Consider the following 20,786-nt stretch of genomic DNA (forward strand, 5'->3'; position numbering starts at 1 on the left):
GAAAAAAAATAACCTTAAGAATTTTTTTTCTGCTCCTTTCTGAGATCTTAGTGAATAGCTTCAATCTGATTTTATACTATTTCTGCCGAAGAAACTACATTAGCTGGAAGACATCGGTGGCAAAGTAATCGCAAAGCAATAAATAAATAAACCAAAAGGGAAGAATGAGACTGTGTGAAATTATAGCATAATATGTGGTTGAAGAGCAGGCAACACCTCCCTCCCTCCCTCCCTCCCTCTTTCTCTCTCCCCCTCCCCCCTCCCTCCCCCTCCCTCTCTCTCCCCCTCCCTCCCTCCTTCCCTCCCCCTCCCTCTCTCTCCCCCTCCCTCCCTCTCTTTCTTTCCCTCCCTCCCTCCCTCTCTCTCCCCCTCCCTCCCCCTCCCCTCCCCCCCCTCTCTCTCCCTCCCTCCCCTTCCCTCCCTCTCTCTCCCTCCCCTCCCCCCTCCGTCCCCCTCCCTCTCTCTCCCCCTCCCTCCCTCTCCCTCCCTCTCCCTGCCTCCCCCCCTCTCTCCACAAATGTTTTAGAGTTTGATGGGTAGCAATTTTATTTAGATAAAGAAAGATAAAGCGATAGCAGGCGGCAATCTCAGGTCCTTGGCCATATCTTGAAGATATGCATGGTCCTAGATGGAGATGGCATTATTTTCCAATTTTGCTATACAAATGAGAAAAAAATAATAAGTTGATCAAAGTGAGTTTAAAGTAAATTCTTTGCTTTGCAAAGCTTTCTGAATGCAAACAATATCAGGCAGAGAATCTCATTATGTACTGTATCTGTAGTATCTCTATTAGAGGAGAGTTTTCTTACCGTTCACAGCACTTGTGTTCCCGCCCACAGTCCAGCTGCCCAAGATTAAAATGTCCACGAGGACATAGTTTGTCAAAGCAGTGTCCTCCTCGAGAAAAACACTGTCCTTGGGCATTCCCTATGAAAAGAAAAAGAGGAGACAGGTAAACGATGAGTAAAGATTCCTTAATATTTAAATATATTTTTCCTTCCAAGACACTACCTCCTTCTACAGAACTGCAGGATTCCTTTATCCATTTATATTTTTATTCATTTATAACATAAAAATATGAAAATAAAAAGCAAATAGTAAGGAACAACCACAGGGAAAGAGGAAATGTGGAAAGTGGGGGGAAGAAACAAAAGGCGTTGACTTCCGATTCCCTGTTGCAATAAAATAAGGCATGAAAATCGAATCTCAGCTTTTTTCATTTCTGTATTAGTATGAACTAGCCATTTCTCTATCAACAAATCAGTCTAATCAGTAAACCCCAAAATCATAGTATCATTTTTTTCCACCTCAAGCACAAAGGCCAGAAGCAGTTTCCAAGTAGAAACAATAGTACTTTTATTCTTTTCTTTTATCAAAACTGTCAGTTTAGCCAAATTCACTCAGTCAGCTTTCAGGCCCAAGGTGGGACTAGAACTCAGTACCCAGAGTTGTCGTGTTTTGCTCTAATCACTAGACCAAATTGTTTCTCCATTGTGCCTCCTTATTCAAACAAAACATATTTGGCTGAGAATTGGGTAAACCAATACTAAAGTGAAGCCTACCAAAAAAAAAATAAGCTACAATAACAAAACCCCCAATAAAGTTATTTCAAGAATTGTGAATCAAAAGAAAAATCAGTGGCATATTTATCTTTATCAAGTTCCAGGCTGTGCTGATATTAAGTCATCAGACAAAGTCATTCTTATTCTAAGTTGTATTTAAATGGTATTCAAAATGGTATTGAACTTGAGAAAAAATAATCTTAAGAATTTTTTTTCTACTTCTTTCCAAGATCTTAGTGAAAAGCTTAAATCTGATTTTATACTATTTCTGCCCAAGCAACTACATTAGCTGGAAGACATCAGTGGCAAAGTAATCACTACAATAAATAAATAAACCCAAAGGGAAGAATGAGACTGTGTGAAATTATAGAATTATAGCACAAATTATAGCTAATTATAGCACAAAGTCCAGAAGCAGTATCCAAGTACAAACAAAAGTACTTATATTCTTTTCTTTTATCAAAACTGTCAGTTTAGCCATCTCTGCTAACTCCATCAGCTTTTGTAACTATTCATCCAAGATGGGAATGGAAGCATCCTTCCAACAATTGCAGGATTCCTAGGACCACAGCAAGATTTCTCTGACCACACAGATCCATCTCTGCTGATCTCCTGCAGCACCTCAAATAAATCAGCCATTAACCCAGGTTTGAAGTCTGACTCAAAGATGAATTAGCTGGTAAGCCTACATCTATTAATGTAGGAGGGAAGAAATAATTCTATCTCATATGAAGGATAGATCTTACTGTGATATATTTCTCTCCAGTATTGCCAAGGATCCTTGCTGAGTTACAGTGGCCAGTTGCATTGTGTGTTTTGGATGAAGACCTTGAGTGAGCTGAGAATTTTGTAAACCAATGTTAAAGTGAAGTAAATCAACAAAAATAAGCTACATTAACAAAACCCCCAATAAACATCTTTCAAGAATTGTGAATCAAAAGAAAAATCAATGGCATATTTTTTAAATATTTGGAGGCTCATGTTGTCAATAGTCTATACTGTTCAAAGCTATTTCTGTAAAGTAAAACAAAAAGATGTTGAAGATTATCCTACTTTCAGTGATGATCGTATTTGTTTAAAAAGGAGTGAGTTACCAATCCTTTGTAAATTATCAGTAATTTTGTTTCTTACCTGGTTCAGACAGGAATGCAAGGAAAAGAAATGTGAACAGCAGATAAAGGATCTTCATGCTGAGACTGGTTCTGGACCAAATCTTACTCCTGGGACAGACATGGCTCTCTATTTATGGAGTTGTAATGATTGCATCATATCACCTCAGTGAACTGTTGCAATTTAGTTCTTACCTAAGGCAACGGTGCATCTTCCTTGTATTGAAACACTCCTATTTGTTAGCTGTTACAAAAGCCCTGAGAAGAGCAGCAGACTTAGTTGAACATCTAACCTGCTATGGCTATAAAAGATGGGAGGCTCAGGACTTGCAGTGTCCGAATGGGTCAAAGAAAATTCCTTACTGAATTGCTGCCCAAAATCTACAGTCCATGATGATAATGCTCGGCCATGTTCACCAATGGATGGACTTTGGGAAGAGCCCTTAGAAGTAAGTGATGGAAATCTGGGGTTGGCACTGCTATCATGGGCGACACATTTTTATGGGTGGGTTTTGGGAAAACAGCTGCTCTGCTTCCTGGTGGGTCTTTGTGGCACTCAGATGAAGCACAGACTGATTTGGCTTTCGTTGAAGTATTCCTCCTCATCCAGGAGATTTCTATTTCTCTGAAGACAGAGAATATGCAGAGTTGGAAATATCCCTGCAGTCTTAATTGAGGGTTAATAATAATAATAATGATAAAGTTGGAAGGGACCTTGGAGGTCATCTAGTCCAACCCCCTGCTCAGGCAGGAAACCCTATACCATTTTGGACAAATGGCTGTCAAGTTTCTTCAAAAACTTCCAGTGTTGGAGCATTCACCACTTCTGGAGGCAGGTTGTTCCACTGGTTAATTGTTCTACCTGTCAGAAAGTTTCTCCTTAGTTCTAGGTTGCTTCTCTCCTTGATTAGTTTCCACCTGTTGCTTCTTGTCCTGCCTTCCGGCGCTTTGGAGAATAGCTTGACTCCCTCTTCTTTGGGGCAGCCCCTGAGATACTGGAACACTGCTATCACGTCCCCCCTCATCCTTCTCTTCGTTAAACTAGACATCCCCAATTGCAGCAACCGTTCCTTATATGTTTTAGCCTCCAGTCCCCTAAGCATCTTTGTTGCTCTTCTCTGCACTCTTTCTACAGTCTCAACATCTTTTTTACATTGTGGTGACCAAAACTGGAGGCAGAAGTCCAAGTGTGGCCTTACCACTCCTTATTAGGAGTCCTGTGGGACACAGAAGATCAACTGAAATTGAGAAGGAGAGCTGGGTTCCAAAAGCTGTGAGTGTTGGTTACATTGAATGTTTCCTGCTGCTTCAGTTACAAAGGATCTCATGGGGGCCATATTTTTTTATTACTTACCTCTGCATTTCAGTGGTGAGAACAATATGGCTTTACACTTAGGCAAGAAAAAAGGAATGCACAGGTATAGAATAGGTGATACGTGGCTCAATAGCAGTAACTGTGAGAGTTTGGCTCCAGAGGTTTTGGGTGCTCCATCACTGGAGGTTTTTAAGAATAATTTGGAAAGCCATTTGTCTGGAACGGTGTAGGGCTTTCCAGCTTCAGCATGGGATTGGACTAGCAGGACCCTGCCAAGTCGGTTATTCTGTAAGTTCTGTTGGTTCTCAGGTGTCGCATCCAGTTGCCATGGATGCTGTAGAGATTTAGAGATGGTTTCAGAGTGAAGCACAAGCATTTTCCCGTGCCCTGAATAACACAGTAACTTAAAATCTATTTTCAAAAACAAAATACTCAGACTTAGTTACATATAAAATCATCCTAGTTTCACAAACTAAATATGACTTTTCAACATTTGCCTATTTTTCAACAACTTTTTCTCTTCTCTCTTTTTTTCTTCTCCCAATCTGTAATACAATTGCTCTGAGAAAGGATCCTTACAGTGAAGGATGAGAAGAATAGAAAACAAAAAAACCCCACTGAAAAATTTAACAATTTCTGTGTTAGATGCAGAAATATAATACAGAAAATGTTAAGTAATCAAGATGCAAAGAATTGTTGCAGTGAAAAAGCATCCTTGGAGGGTCTCTCAGGGAGTCAATATTGAGCCTGGTTGTTGGTGAGCAATGCATTGAAAGTTCCCAGCAATGAGTGGAAAAGGTGGTTGTTGAGCCATATCTCCTAAGCTTTGCCTTGAGGGCTGGAGCCAATTTCTGTGGACTCCCATCAAATAGCCTTGATACAGGACCTGATAGAAGGTGAACATGCAAAATTAGAAATCAATTAACCACAGGTGCACTAAAGAGTAGGAGACCAGTGAGACTGAAAATGGCAAAATTGGCAGCCCTAAAAAGAAAGGAAATTCATATTTAATAATGTAGTTCTTTGCCCAAGAGCCACAGAAAGCAGTTAATGAGGAAATTGTGGAAGTGCCTTGAAACCTTGAAATAATGTCAAACTCCTGCTATTTCCCAAGAAACGGACAATTACTTTATGTAATGAGTGGGTGCAGCAACGGTAATGAGGAAAGCACAGATGCAAACTGACTTGGTGTTTAGTAATCAAGTTAAGTAAGGTAGAGAATAATAAAATAAGTGGAGACTATGACTTAAATTTAGGTTTAAAAATAATTGAGGAACACTCCATAGTCCCTTCCATCACATTTTTGTTCATTTGCTTGAGAGTGTGTTTGGGGCTCAATGGAGCCATGAGAAGTAGGATTGATATGTACCAAAACTGAAGAAAAAGGTGATGCCAATATGACATTTGGGTTGCATGTGCTGTTAAGAGGACTTGGATCCTATTCTCATAATAATTATCTGATTTTAGATGAGTCAAAGTCAAAAGTGATGGTTCTTGGAAAATGACAGCATTGCCCTATAGGGCTAATCGATGAGGAGGCAACAGAGCAAGTTCACACCTTTCCTTACCTGGGGGAATTTTCTCTGGGACTGGATCTGGGCTCCCTCAACATCAAAGGAGCTCACTTAGAAGGCACAAGTGAATGCACTGTTCATTTTTTTTAAAAAAAACCTCATAGGTATGCAGCTTCCTTAGACTGAGTTATTAAATACAAAATACCACCGTTACTATTATGCACTTATATTGAGCTGAACTTTGGGATTTAATTTATATCACTATTAGAACAAATTAGATCACATATCTGAGAAGTATCTTGAGGGTGGATGAAAGGACTTCAACTGCTGCCCTCAGAGCAGAATTGGGAATTTATACAATTTATAAAATTGGGGTATATAAATATTTTTATTAAAATTAATGGTATGGAAAATAATAACAATAGTAATAATAGTGATGATGATGATGATATTGGAAGGGACCTTGGAGGTCATCTAGTCCAACCCACTGCTCAGGCAGGAAACCCTATACCATTTCAGACAAATGGCTATCCAATCTCTTCTTAAACACTTCCAGTGTTGGAGCATTCACAGCTTCTGGAGGAAGGTTGTTCCACTGGTTAATTAGTTAGTTAGTTTCCATCCGTTGCTTCTCATCCTGCCTTCAGGTCCTTTGGAGAAGAGCTTGACTCCCTCTTCTTTGGGGCAGCCCCTGAGATATTGGAACCCTGTTATCATGTCACCCCTCGTCCTTCTCTTCGTTAAACTAATAAGAGTGCCCAAATGCTATTAGAACAAACAAATTTCATTTAAAACATTCTTGATTTTATATTGGGAACTGTCATCTGCCTGTCTTTTTTGCCACTCGAGAAAAACCTAAAAAATGCTGCACAAAGAATCCAAGATGGTCAAAACAGAGAAAAGTAGGGCGTCTTCAGTAAGGCTGGCACACTGAAAGGCATCAGCTGCTACAAATGTACCTTCCAAGTATTGAGTTAAATCTACAAGTATACAATGAATATACTTGTATTTGTGGAGTTCCAGAAGTAGAAGATGTAGTACATCTCTTATTTTGAATGACAATTATTTAAGAAAGAGGGAGATCAATATCTTGGATTGCACTTTAGAGAAACAGTCTATTGGGATCAAGCTGGCAGGAATAGCCAACACTCCAGAAGACAGGCTTAGGATACAGGAGGATCTGGACAGACTTGAACACTGGGCACTATCTAACACAGGGATTCTCAACCTTTCTAATGCCGTGACCCCATAATACAGTTCCCCATGTTGTGGTGACCCCCAAGTGGGTGTGGCCACCAATAAGAGGGAGTAGGACAGCTAGGGAAAAGGGAAAAAAATGGTGGACAGCATGGTTTGGTGACCCCCGGGAAATGGTCATTCGACCCCAAATGGGGTCCCGACCCACAGGTTGAGAACGACTGATCTAACAGAATGAAATTCAGTGGTGAAAAAAGTAAGGTTCTACATTTAGGCAAGAAAAACCAAATGTACAGGTATAGTATCGGGGGTACCTTGCTCAATAGCAGTAATTGTGAGAGGGACCTCCGAGGCCTAGTGGTCAATCACTTAAATATGAGCCAGCAGTGTGCTGCAGCTGCCAAAAAGGCCAACACAGCGCTAGGCTGCATGAACAGAGGGATAGAATCAAGATCACGTGAAGTGTTAATACCACTTTACAAGGCCGTGGTAAGGCCACACTTGGAATACTACATCCAGTTTGGGTCACCACGATGTAAAAAAGATGTTGAGACTCTAGAAAGAGTACAGAGAAGAGCAACAAAGAGGATTAGGGGACTGGAGGCTAAAACACATAAGGAACGGTTGCTAGAATTGGGCATGTCTAGTTTAACGAAGAGAAGGATGAGGGGGGACATGATAGCAGTGTTCCAATATCTCAGGGGCTGCCATAAAGAAGAGGGAATTAAGCTATTTTCCAAAGCACCTGAAGGCAGGACAAGAAGCAACGGGTGGAAACTAATCAAGGAGAGAAGCAACCTAGAACTAAGGAGAAACTTCCTGACAGTGAGAACAATTAATCAGTGGAACAACCTGCCTCCAGAAGCAGTAAATGCTCCAACACTGGAAGATTTTAAGAAGAGACTGGACAGCCATTTGTCCGAAATGGTGTAGGGTTTCCTGCCTGAGCAGGGGGTTGGACTAGATGACCTCCAAGGTCCCTTCCAACTTTACTACTATTACTATTACTATAAAAAAAAGAAGAACAACAAACAACAATATAAAATCGAAAGAAGAACTATCTGATGCTGCAAACTCCCTTCTCTGAGGTAATCCACCAGATTCTTATCCTGCACTGACCTTACCCTATCCCAAATGGTTGGGAGAAGTAGCAAGTCTCCAGATGTTTAAGAGGATGGGGGACTTATTCATTTTCAAGGGGGAGTAAGTCCAATAGGGCAGGAACTGCAGCAGAAAAGGCAGGCTTCTGATGATCCATAAAGTGGGAATCTTTTAGGGAATGGATTGTTTGCATGCCAATTATATCTGCTCTGGTGGGACAAGCAGATATCCTCAAGCAGAGAAAACCCTGCAGATGCCCTGGTTCTGTCTCATGGAGGGTTTGAAAGATGAATTTAATTGCACCTGGAAAGAAACTGGGATTCTGTGGAGCCTGCACAGCAGGGGTGTCCTATAGAAGAACACACGGAAACTCAACACTGCATGCCTTTGCATTCTGGACCATTTTATAAATTCCAAGTGGTTTTCAAGAGCAACCCTATGAGTATGGGATAAAAAGATAGAAACAGAAAACTGATGGCAGAAAAAGACCTAGTGCTGCATCGATTCTGCCCTTTGAGTTTTTTGTTTTCTTACTTATTTAATATTTCAATTCATTTTTTTCAAAAAAAATTCAGATGATGGACATATGTTTATCCCAAAAAGGTTTAAACTCAGTTACTGATGAGTGACCCACCAACCATGCTCTCAATACACTGCTCCAAAAATACTGGACAGAGGATAAATTTGTCTAACATGGTTGGATCCATGAAGAACCACTTGAGAAGGGTTGCAACACTGACTATTTCAGGACAGGTTGTACAGTCCCCTTCACAAAAACACCATTGACTATCCTGAAATTGAGAGCGTCTCCTAACTATTAGGCCTTCTAGAAATTCCTTCAAATGTGATACTTTCAATGGTCCTGGGGATCTCCTGGTAACAGGGCCCCGTGTGCTGGTTTCATGGTAGGTAGCATCTTGATGTATTCCTCTCTTGCTCTCTTAGCATTTATACCTCAATGTTTTAATTTTTATGATTGGTTTAATTGTATCCCACCAAGAGTCACTTTGTGTGAAATAGCCATATAAACCCGATAAATAAATTTGAAAAAACATCTTAACGAAGATTAATTCATAAATAAATTCAACAACAGGAACTGAGTGTGTTATTTCTATTTTTACCCTGTAAAAATGAGAAGGTGAAGCAATATGTTTCCATATTCTCTCAATTTGGCAAAATTTTAAAGAGAATGAATTCAACATTGGTATCAAAGGATATTTAGTAGATTGGTCTTTTATTAGTTCTCTGTTTCCTCCTTCTTTCTGTTCATTTTAATCCCAACACTGCATGTTAGAATTTTTTTCCTTTCAGGAGCACAACTATATTGCATTTGGGGGGGGGAGTGTTATATCTTACTACAGTATTTAACAAGAAAGAAATTTGGAAAGATAAGAAAAGGTGGAAAGGAAATATCTACTTGATGACTTTATGCTGACTCCTGTCTTTGGGTTTCATTGTTCCTTTAACCCAACATCTCTCCCTCTATTGTTCCTCCCAATTAGATATCTCAGCTTATAAGGATAAATGATCTTACTAAAGATTAACTGATTAAATGAATGATTGATCGATGCATCTATCAGTTTGTAATGTAAAGTCGGTTTAGGCAGGGCTTTTTTTCTCATAGAGCGCCCAGAATGGAGTTCTGGCACCATTTTTGGATGGAATCTTGTAGGGTAGGCAAGGCGGGTTGTATGATGTGTATGAGTTCTGGCACCTCTTTTTTTGGGGAAAAAAGCACTGGGTTTAGGTAAACAAAACCCATTGATCAAAAATTATTCCTCAAGTTACAAAGAATACACATATTTCTAAGAAAGATAAATATGGACAGAAACATCCAAACTGGGAAATGAAAGAGAGATTTTCCATGCAATGCACAATATCCTTTTTCTTACCTTATCCTTCAAGATATTTTTCTTATATATCCCATTTAGGGAAGAAATTGGACACCATTAAAATTGAGAACTAAACAATCAAACTTACATGTGTCTTTAACTTGCATATTGATCAAAGTTTCCCTGTGGTGTCACCCACCTTCCTGAGTGGAGATGGTCCCCTCTGGACAAGGAATGCAGTCGTAGCAGCAAACTGGCTCTCCTTCTCGAGCCTGCTTGACAAATCCAGGATGGCATTTTTCCACACATTTAGACTGAGGCAGAGACTGAGCAGAAAAAGAAGAAATGCCACAGAAAATATGTTAGGACTCACCATCCATGTAAGATGGAGGTAGACATGAACATCAGCCAAGTCATCTCTGGGCTTCACGTAGACAAATATAAAATCTCTGACCACTTCCAAATGGTTGCAGGAGAGACAATTGCAGGCAGATGCCTCATTCAGTCCCTCTCTTTTTCTTCTGACATATCAGATTACAAAAAAAATACCTTTCTACTTAACAAAGTCTGAGGGATGAAATTGAGAAAAGATTTAAGCATTAACTGACAACCGGTGGGTTCCTCCTCATAGTGGAATTAGCATGCATTCCTCCAGTCTTCATACATGCTGGATTTTAAAATAAGATATCCAAACATACTAATTTTGGAGTGACGTTTATCATAAAAGATTCATTTTTTATTCCATTAGATTTATTGAAATAGAATAAAACCATGATCAAGAAAAGATCTTCTGACCAGCAGAATCTGGAAAGGTTTCTTCTCGAGTGCATAAAACTTTGCAAAGCTGCTTCCCTTTGAACATGGTCCAAAATTATCTCGCAGTTAAGATAAAAAGGAAAATTCTTTACAAATAAGGGCTGTCAACCCTAAAGATGAACTTTATTTGTATATAAATATGTTCGGTTTATATGGCTGCCATGCTGGTGAACTAAAACTAAAATCGACTGACTAGTTTCTAAAACTATAGTGAGGTGAGATGGAGGTGAGGTCATGAGAACGTGTCCCTCAAAAAGGGTGAGTCATGGATCACGTGATGCACCACATGGGTCATGAGTGTGAGCCTTATGTGTGAAAGGGATATTCAACACACGGTATCCAACACAAGGTCCTTTCTGTTGAGAGAATACAATTAGGTGACACAATCTGACAGGGAAATACACACTCATATTTATTATTAGTTTGATCTGTAGCCTCGCAGTGTGTCCTAAGGCAGCTAACAATGAAGATAAACAATTGCATTCAAGGGATTTTCAGATGAAGTGCACTCTTACAAGCCAATGACCAAATCTAAGTAATATTTCTCTCTAAATTGTTCCTTTTTATTTCTGATTTTTTTTCCACCAAAGTGATGCTTCAGTACTTCAGTAAGCCAATCTTTTGGATGACAAAGTTGTCGGCTAGGTTGGTTTTGCATGGATTTTTATTATTTTATTTGAGACAATACTGATATTGACAATAGATGTACCATTTAAACAATGGAAAAAAAGTTTTTTATAGAAGGACACATCCAAACAGTTTTTCATTATATACAGCAATACTTTGCAGGGGCCAAGTGTACCTGTGTGTACCTCAAGGTCCAGTCCACCATCCAAGTACTAATCAAAGTCAACTCTACGTAGCATCTCTAGTCAGTCAGGATTAAAGCTAAACAAGTTGACATGCCATCATTTCACCTTCAGAAGACACAGGATTTTTAATCTGAAAGAATGCTAAGGGTTGCGGGCTGGGCTGGGCTGGGCTAGGATTGGATTGGATTTCATTTTATGTCCTTTTTTAAAAGTTTTGGGTAATCAACTTGCTGTCCCATAGTTTTTCATAAAACCCATTTTAAAAAACCAAACAAATGCAGCTTCCTCTGGGCCACGTTTGAACACGTTATGGTGTTCTCCTCATATTCTCTGCATTACAGTGTGAATAATCAGGGATCAAATTCAAACAGCTTTGTGAGAGATTTAGAGGAGAAGCGTGAGACTTATCAAACTGCCTTCTTCTGAGAGAGAAGCACCACAAATTCCTTTCAGTATTTCAGAAGAGGTTAGCTTCGTTGATTTAAAAATACCTCTGAGGGATTACAGGGTGGAAGCAGGATACGTGAAAAGTCCTCATGAAGCTTTGCTTCACTTTCCATGTGGCAAGTTCACTGAGATAACTGAAACTAAAATGTTCCTTCTCTCAAGCCTAACTCTTCGTCCCAGACAACAAAATGCCATAAGTATGAATAAATAAAAGCCCTGGTCAATTCAAATGTCCTTCTAACAACTGCTAAATAGTATCAACTTCTTCACACAGAAATTTAGGCAGCTTCTTTTCAAACAGTGTTCCTCAATTATTTTCAAACCTAAATTTAAGTCATAGTCCCCACTTATTTTTTTTATTCTTTACCTCATTTAACTTGATTACTAAACACCAAGTCAGTTGGCATCTGTGCTTTCCTCATTACCGTTGCTGCACCCACTCACTGATTTCCTCATTAACTGCTTTCTGTGGTTCTTGGGCAAAGAACCACATTATTAAATATGAATTTCCTTTCTTTTTAGGGCTGCCAATTTTGCCATTTTCAGTCTCACTGGTCTCCTACTCTTTAGAGCAGCTGTGGTTAATTCATTGTAAGGAGTTTGGAAGATTCAACTCAATACTTGGAAGGTACATTTGTAGCAGCTGATGCCTTTCAGTGTGCCAGCCTTACTGAAGACGCCCTACTTTTCTCTATTTTAACCATCTTGGATTCTTTGTGCAGCATTTTTTAGGTTTTTCTCGAGTGGCAAAAAAGACAGGCAGATGACAGTTCCCAATATAAAATCAAGAATGTTTTAAATGAAATTTGTTTGTTCTAATAGCATTTGGGCACTCTTATTAGTTTAACGAAGAGAAGGACGAGGGGTGACATGATAACAGTGTTTAAATATCTCAGGGGCTGCTCCAAAGAAGAGGGAGTCAAGCTATTCTCCAAAGGACCTGAAGGCAGGATGAGAAGCAACGGATGGAAACTAACTAACTAATGAACCAGTGGAACAACCTGCCTCCAGAAGCTGTGAATGCTCCAACACTGGAAGTGTTTAAGAAGAGATTGGACAGCCATTTGTCTGAAATGGTATAGGGTTTCCTGCCTGAGCAGGGGGTTGGACTAGATGACCTCCAAGGTCCCTTCCAATATCATCATCATCATCATCCCTATTATTACTATTATTATTTTCCATACCATTAATTTTAATAAAAATATTTATATACCCCAATTTTATAAATTGTATAAATTCCCAATTCTGCTCTGAGGGCAGCAGTTGAAGTCCTTTCATCCACCCTCAAGATACTTCTCAGATATGTGATCTGATTTCTTCTAATAGTGATATAAATTAAATCCCAAAGTTCAGCTCAATATAAGTGCATAATAGAACGGTGATATTTTGTATTTAATAATTCAGTCTAAGGAAGTTGCATACCTATGATTTTTTTTTAATAAAAAAAATGAACAGTGCATTCACTTGTGCCTTCTGAGTGAGCTCCTTTGATGTTGAGGGAGCCCAGATCCAGTCCCAGAGAAAATTCCCCCAGGTGAGGAAAGGTGTGAACTTGCTCTGTTGCCTCCTCATCGATTAGCCCTATAGGGCAATGCTGTCATTTCCCAAAGACCATCACTTTTGACTTTGACTCATCTAAAATCAGATAATTATTATGAGAATAGGATCCAAGTCCTCTTAACAGCACATGCAACCCAAATGTCATATTGGCATCACCTTTTTCTTCAATTTTGGTACATATCAATCCTACTTCTCATGGCTCCATTGAGCCCCAAACACACTCTCAAGCAAATGAACAAAAATGGGATGGAAGGGACCATGGAGTGTTCCTCAATTATTTTTAAACCTAAATTTAAGTCATAGTCTCCACTTATTTTATTATTCTCTATCTTACTTAACTTGATTACTAAACACCAAGTCAGTTTGCATCTGTGCTTTCCTCATTACCGTTGCTGCACCCACTCATTACACAAAGTAATTGTCCGTTTCTTGGGGAATAGCAGGAGTTTGACATTATTTCAAGGTTTCAAGGCACTTTTATTGATGCAGCTCCCACAATTTCCTCATTAACTGCTTTCTGTGGTTCTTGGGCAAAGAACCACATTATTAAATATGAATTTCCTTTCTTCTTAGGGCTGCCAATTTTGCCATTTTCAGTCTCACTGGTCTCCTACTCTTTAGTCCACCTGTGGTTAATTGATTTCTAATTTTGCATGTTCATCTTCTATCAGGTCCTGTATCAAGGCTATTTGATGGGAGTCCACAGAAATTGGCTCCAGCCCTCAAGGCAAGGCTTAGTAGATGTGGCTCAACAACCACCTTTTCCACTCATTGCTGGGAACTTTCAACCCATTGCTCACCAACAACCAGGCTCAATATTGACTCCCTGAGAGACCCTCCAAGGATGCTTTTTCACTGCAACAATTCTTTGCATCTTGATTACTTAACATTTTCTGTATTATATTTCTGCATCTAACACAGAAATTGTTAAATCTTTCAGTGGGTTTTTTTTCTATTCTTCTCATCCTTCAGTGTAAGGATCCTTTCTCAGAGCAATTGTATCACAGATTGGGAGAAGAAAAAAAGACAAAAGAGAAAAAGATGGTGAAAAATAGGCAAATGTTGAAAAGTCATATTTAGTTTGTGAAACTAGGATGATTTTATATGTAACTAAGTCTGAGTGTTTTGTTTTGTGAAAACAGATTTTAAGTTACTGTGTTATTCAGGGCATGGGAAAAAGGTTGTGCTTCACTTTGAAATCCTCTCTAAATCTCTACAGCATCCATGGCAACTGGATGCGACACCTGAGAACCAACAGAACTTACAGAATAACCGACTTGGCAGGGACCTGCTAGTCCAATCCCATGCTGAAGCAGGAAAGCCCTACCATTCCAGACAAATGGCTTTCCAAATTATTCTTAAAAACCTCCAGTGATGGAGCACCCAAAACCTCTGGAGCCAAAATCTCACAGTTACTCCTATTGAGCCACATATCACCTATTCTATACCTGTGCATTCATTTTTTCTTGCCTAAGTGTAAAGCCATATTCTCACCACTGAAATTTAGAGATAAGTAATAAAAAAATATGGCCCCCATGAGATCCTTTGTAACTGAAGCAGCAGGAAACATTCAATGTAACCAACACTCACAGCTTTTGGAACCCAGTTCTCCTTCTCAATTTCAGTTGATCTTCTGTGTCCCACAGGACTCCTAATAAGGAGTGGTAAGGCCACACTTGGACTTCTGCCTCCAGTTTTGGTCACCACGATGTAAAAAAGATGTTGAGACTCTAGAAAGAGTGCAGAGAAGAGCAACAAAGATGATTAGGAGACTGGAGGCTAAAACATATAAGGAACGGTTGCTGCAATTGGGGATGTCTAGTTTAATGAAGAGAAGGACAAGGGGGGACATGATAGCAGCGTTCCAGTACCTCAGGGGCTGCAGGACAAGAAGAAATGGATGGAAACTCATCAAGGAGAGAAGCAACCTAGAACTAAGGAGAAACTTTCTGACAGTGAGAACAATTAACCAGTGGAACAACCTGCCTCCAGAAGTGGTGAATACGCTCCAACATTGGAAGTTTTTAAGAAGTGACTGGACAGCCATTTCTCCGAAATGGTATAGGGTTCCCTACCTGAGCAGGGGGTTGGACTAGATGACCTCCAAGGTCCCTTCCAACTTTATCATCATTATTATTATTAACCCTTAACTAAGACTGAAGGGATATCTCGAACTCTGCATATATTCTCTGTTTTCAGAGAAATAGAAATCACCTGGATGAGGGAGGAATACTTCAACGAAAGCCAAATCAGTCTGTGCTTCATCTGAGTGCCACAAAGACCCACCAGGAAGCAGAGCAGCTGTTTTCCCAAAACCCACCCATAAAAATGTGTCGCCCATGATAGCAGTGCCAACCCCAGATTTCCACCACTTAGTTCTAAGGGCTTTTCCCAAAGTCCAGCCATTGGTGAACATGGCCGAGCATTATCATCATGGACTGTAGAGTTTGGGCAGCAATTCAGTAAGGAATTTTCTTGCAAGTCCTGAGCCTCCCATCTTTTATAGCCATAGCAGGTTAGATGTTCAACTAAGTCTGCTGCTCTTCTCAGGGCTTTTGTAACAGCTAACAAACAGGAGTGTTTCAATACAAGGAAGATGCACCGTTGCCTTATGTAAGAACTATTTTGCAACAGTTCACTGAGGTGATATGATGCAATCATTATAACTCCATAAATAGAGAGCAACCTCTGCCCCAGGAGTAAGATTTGGTCCAGAACCAGTCTCAGCATGAAGATCCTTTATCTGCTGTTCACATTTCTTTTCCTTGCATTCCTGTCTGAACCAGGTAAGAAACAAAATTACTGATAATTTACAAAGGATTGGTAACTCACTCCTTTTTAAACAAATACGATCTTCACTGAAAGCAGGATAATCTTCAACATCTTTTTGTTTTACTTTACAGAAATAGCTTTGAACAGTATAGACTATTGAGAACATGAGCCTCCAAATATTTGAAAAATATGCCATTGATTTTTCTTTTGATTCACAATTCTTGAAAGAACTTTATTGGGGGTTTTGTTATTATAGCTTATTTTTGTTGATTTGCTTCACTTTAACATTGGTTTACCAAATTCTCAGCTCACTCAAGGTCTTCATCCAAAACACACAATGCAACTGGCCACTGTAACACAGCAAGGATCCATGGCAATACTGGAGAGAAATATATCACAGCAAGGTCTATCCTTCATATGAAATAGAATTATTTCTTCCCTCCTACATTAGTAGATGTAGGCTTACCAGCTTATTCATCTTTGAGTCAGACTTCAAACGTGGGTTAAGAGCTGATTTATTTGAGCTGCTGCAGGAGATCAGCAGAGATGGATCTGTGTGGTCAGAGAAAACTTGCTGTGGTCCTAGGAATCCTGCAATTCTTGGAAGGATGCTTCCATTCCCATCTTGGATGAACGGTTACAAAAGCTGATGGAGTTAGCAGAGATGGCTAAACTGACAGCTTTGATAAAAGAAAAGAATATAAGTACTTTTGTTTGTACTTGGATACTGCTTCTGGACTTTGTGCTATAATTTGCTATAATTTGTGCTACAATTTGCTATAATTTGTGCTATAATTCTATAATTTCACACAGTCTCATTCTTCCCTTTTGGTTTATTTATTTATTGTAGTGATTACTTTGCCACTGATGTCTTCCAGCTAATGTAGTTGCTTGGGCAGAAATAGTATAAAATCAGATTTAAGCTTTTCACTAAGATCTTGGAAAGAAGCAGAAAAAAAATTCTTAAGATTATTTTTTGTCAAGTTAAATACCATTTTGATACCATTTAAATACACCTTAGAATAAGAATGACTTTGTCTGATGACTTAATATCAGCACAACCTGGAACTTGATAAAGATAAATATGCCATTGATTTTTCTTTTGATTCACAATTCCTGAAATAACTTTATTGGGGGTTTTGTTATTGTAGCTTATTTTTTTTTTGAGTACACTTCACTTTAATATTGGTTTACCAAATTCTCAGCCAAATATATCTTGTTTGAATAAGGAGGCACAATGGAGAAACAGTTTGGTCTAGTGATTAGAGCAAAACACGACAACTCTGGGTACTGAGTTCTAGTCCCACCTTGGGCCTGAAAACTGACTGAGTGAATTTGGCTAAACTGACAGTTTTGATAAAAGAAAGGAATATAAGTACTATTGTTTCTGCTTGGAAACTGCTTCTGGCCTTTGTGCTTGAGGTGGAAAAAATGATACTATGATTTTGGGGTTTACTGATTAGACTGATTTGTTGATAGAGAAATGGCTAGTTCATACTAATACAGAAATGCAAAAAGTTGAGATTTGATTTTCATGCCTTATTTTATTGCAACAGGGAATCGGAAGTCAACGCCTTTTGTTTCTTCCCCCCCTTTCCACATTTCCTCTTTCCCTATTGTTGTTCCTTACTATTTGCTTTTTATTTTGATATTTTTATGTTATAAATGAATAAGAATATAAATTGATAAAGGAATCCTGCAGTTCTGTAGAAGGAGGTAGTGTCTTGGAAGGGAAAATATATTTAAATATTAAGGAATATTTACTCATCGTTTACCTGTCTCCTCTTTTCCTTTTCATAGGGAATGCCCAACGACGGTGTCTTCGTCGAGGAGCACGCTGCTTTCCCAAAGGATGTCCTCCGAGATATTTTAACCTTGGGCAGGTGGACTGTGGGCCGCAACAGAAGTGCTGTATACGGTAAGAAAACTCTCCTCCAATAGAGATACTACAGAGTACATAATGAGATTCTCTGCCTGATATTGTTTGCATTCACAAAGCTTTGCAAAGGAAAGAATTTACTTTAAACTCACTTTGATCAACTTATTATTTTTCTCATTTGTATAGGAGAGGTGGAAAATAATGCCATCTCCATCTACGACCATGGATATCTTCAAGATATGGCCAATGACCTGAGATTGCCGCCTGCTATCGCTTTATCTTTCTTTATCTAAATAAAATTGCTACCTATCAAACTCTAAAACATTTGTGGAGAGAGAGAGAGAGAGGGAGGGAGGGAGGGAGAGGGAGGGAGGGAGGGGAAGAGAGAAACTGGGAGGAAAGGAGGGAGGGGGAGAGAGAGGGAAGGAGGGAGGGAGGGAAGGAGGGGGAGAGAGAGGGAGGGAGAGAGGGAGGGGAGAGAGGGAGAGAGAGAAAGGGAGGGAGGGAGGGAGAGGGAGGGAGAGGGAGGGAGAGAGGGAAGGAGCAAGGGAGGGGGAGAGAGAGGGAGGGAGGGGGAGAGAGAGGGAGGGGGGAGGGAGAGGGAGGGAGGGAGGTGTTGCCTGCTCTTCAACCACATATTATGCTATAATTTCACACAGTCTCATTCTTCCCTTTCAGTTTATTTATTTATTACTTTGCCACCGATGTCTTCCAGCTAAGGAGGAAGGGCTGTGGGGCGGCAGTGGCGATAGGTGGGCAGTCCTGGAAAAGGCCTCTGGGGTCTCAGGTGGAGGGAGGGAGGCGCTGGGTGCCAAAATGGGGCAGGACCCTCCAGTTGGGAAGGAGAGAAATGGCACAAATGGCTGGGTGAGTGAAGGGGGAGTCTCAGGTGTCTCCCAGTGGCTCCCCAGAAGTGCTTGAAGGGCACCACGCCTCCTGGCATCCTGGTCCTCAAACGTGGGCTTGAGGGGAAGCAGAGAAAGGGGGCCCCGAGCAGGAGGGGAGTCCTGCCCCTCCCCCTCCCTGGAAGGAGGAGGAGGCGGGCCGTCAGGAGGGGCCCCAGGGCCCATCGTCCCCAGCCGCTAGCAAAGGAGGGACCCAAACGAGAAGCGGGAGGAGGGGGAGGCCTTCCGTGAGAGACTGGCGGAAGACGCCCCCTGGAGGAGAGAGGGGGAACTCTCTCAGTGCCAGCAGGAGGTAGATTTGCTGGGGGGGGGTCTGGTGGGGGAGGGGAGGAACTTCCTGCTGGACTCCGCCATCCTCCCCGGGTGGACAAAGGCAGGCAGAAGCTCAACTGGTCCAGCAGATCTACTCTCTGCAGGAAACGTTGGATCTAAAGGGGGAGGAATTATGGAGGGAGGGGGCTGAAACTTTTTGGGGTGGAGGGAAAGTAAGATCCATGCCCCCCCTCTCTCTCTGCCTTTGGGGGGGGGCGGGGAATATGGGGAAGGGGGCAGAATGAGTGACACTCCTGAGGGGTCCCAGCCCTTCAACCTCCCACCTTCCCTGGGTCCCCCCAACTTATCTTTTTCCCCCCAACCTTCAGCCCAACTCCCTGCCTTGGGATGATTTTCGAGATTCAGACTTGTGTCGTCTCCCCCTCCCCAAAAGCCCCCCTGCAGCCCCCCCAAGAGCATCTCAAAGGGAGGGTCTCCAGCCCCCCTCACGATAGGGATTGTTTTGGGGAGCCATAGGGGAGCCATTCAGAGCCCCCCCAAATGCTCCTCTCTCGCTTCCCCCCTCCCTCCAGGTCCCGATAGAGCAACGGGGGATTATGGGGTGGGGGTTTCTTGGCTCCTCCCCAAATTCAGAGCCTCCCCCGGAAGGGACCGAAGCTCAACTCCGGCCTGACTTTGAAAGCCTCAAATTTGAGATTTGGGGAGAAAACTTGAAGTCTTTGAAGAAGCAAAAATACTTTGGCCAAAATGCAGCTTTTTCCTTGTGTGGATTCAGGTCTGAAAATGCCTCAGTTTCCCTCTTTCTCTTTCGCTTTCCCTCCCCTTCCTCTTTCCATGCAGCCGCTCCGACCCGGCCATTTTGGAGGGGGGGGCGATAGAGGGGCCCGGCTGCGACTCCCCACCTCTGCTGCAATCGGGAAAGAGGGGGTCCCTCTCCGCCCTCCTGGGGGGGAGGTGGGGAGGGAAGGGGGAGGAGACCACGCAGAGATCGAGGCTGTCGCTGGCTCCCGTCACTCTTACCGTCTGAAGAGCTAGCAGCTTTCTTCCCCCTCCCCCCCCACGAGTCTCGGGGGTGATTCCCAGCCCCCTCCTCCCCCCAAACCTCCTCCTCCCCCGCCCACCCCCCTCCTTACCGGGGGTCTCCTTCCCCCCTTCGCTTCCGGGGATCCGGGCCAGCGCTCCAACTACCAGCAGCAGCAGCATCAGGGGGAGCCCAGCGGAGCCCATGGACGCCGCCCCACAAGCGCCCCAGAGAGAGAAGAGACGGAGACGCGGAGGCTCCCAGCCCCAGAGGCGGAATTGGGGGGAGGGGGCGTTTTCCTCGAACTTCGGAATTGGGAGGGCCCAGAAGCAGGAGGACCAATCGGAATTCTCCCTTCCGCAGCGTCATCGGTCTCCGGGCAGAGTCTCCCTTGACTTCACCCGATGGAGGAGAGAGTTGGGCGCAGAGGGAGAAGCGGAGAAGCGGAGAAGGGGGGGGGGATTTTATGGGGGGGGGGAATCAGCCCTGGGACCCCCTCCCCAGAATCGACCCTCTTGAGGTTGGCTCCGTTCCTCTGGGTGGGAGTGGGAGGGGATATTTTGCCAGAAGAAGGGGAAAAAAATCCATATCCATGGACGGGATTTATAAGAGGATCCGCGCAGGTTTTCTCCCTTGTGAAAGATCTCAGTGCTATTTTAAGAAGGAGGGAG

The 20,786-nt window shown here is 41.8% G+C and overlaps 2 long non-coding RNA genes across 2 annotated transcripts; both read right to left on the reverse strand.

Moving 5' to 3' along the window:
- Window positions 1–528: 528 nt before the first annotated feature.
- Window positions 529–20,288, reverse strand: LOC120308393. Its single transcript, XR_005556841.1, has 3 exons — window positions 20,228–20,288; window positions 810–927; window positions 529–656 (listed from the first exon to the last, which is right to left on the reverse strand). It is a non-coding gene; the product is annotated as an uncharacterized LOC120308393 (long non-coding RNA).
- On the reverse strand, window positions 9,482–16,707 carry LOC120308394. Its single transcript, XR_005556842.1, has 3 exons — window positions 16,504–16,707; window positions 14,856–14,995; window positions 9,482–9,956 (listed from the first exon to the last, which is right to left on the reverse strand). It is a non-coding gene; the product is annotated as an uncharacterized LOC120308394 (long non-coding RNA).
- Window positions 20,289–20,786: the final 498 nt, after the last annotated feature.

Source organism: Crotalus tigris, unplaced genomic scaffold (genome assembly GCF_016545835.1).
Source record: "Crotalus tigris isolate CLP2741 ecotype Arizona unplaced genomic scaffold, ASM1654583v1 scf7180000017910.250757, whole genome shotgun sequence".
Classification (NCBI taxonomy): domain Eukaryota; kingdom Metazoa; phylum Chordata; class Lepidosauria; order Squamata; family Viperidae; genus Crotalus; species Crotalus tigris.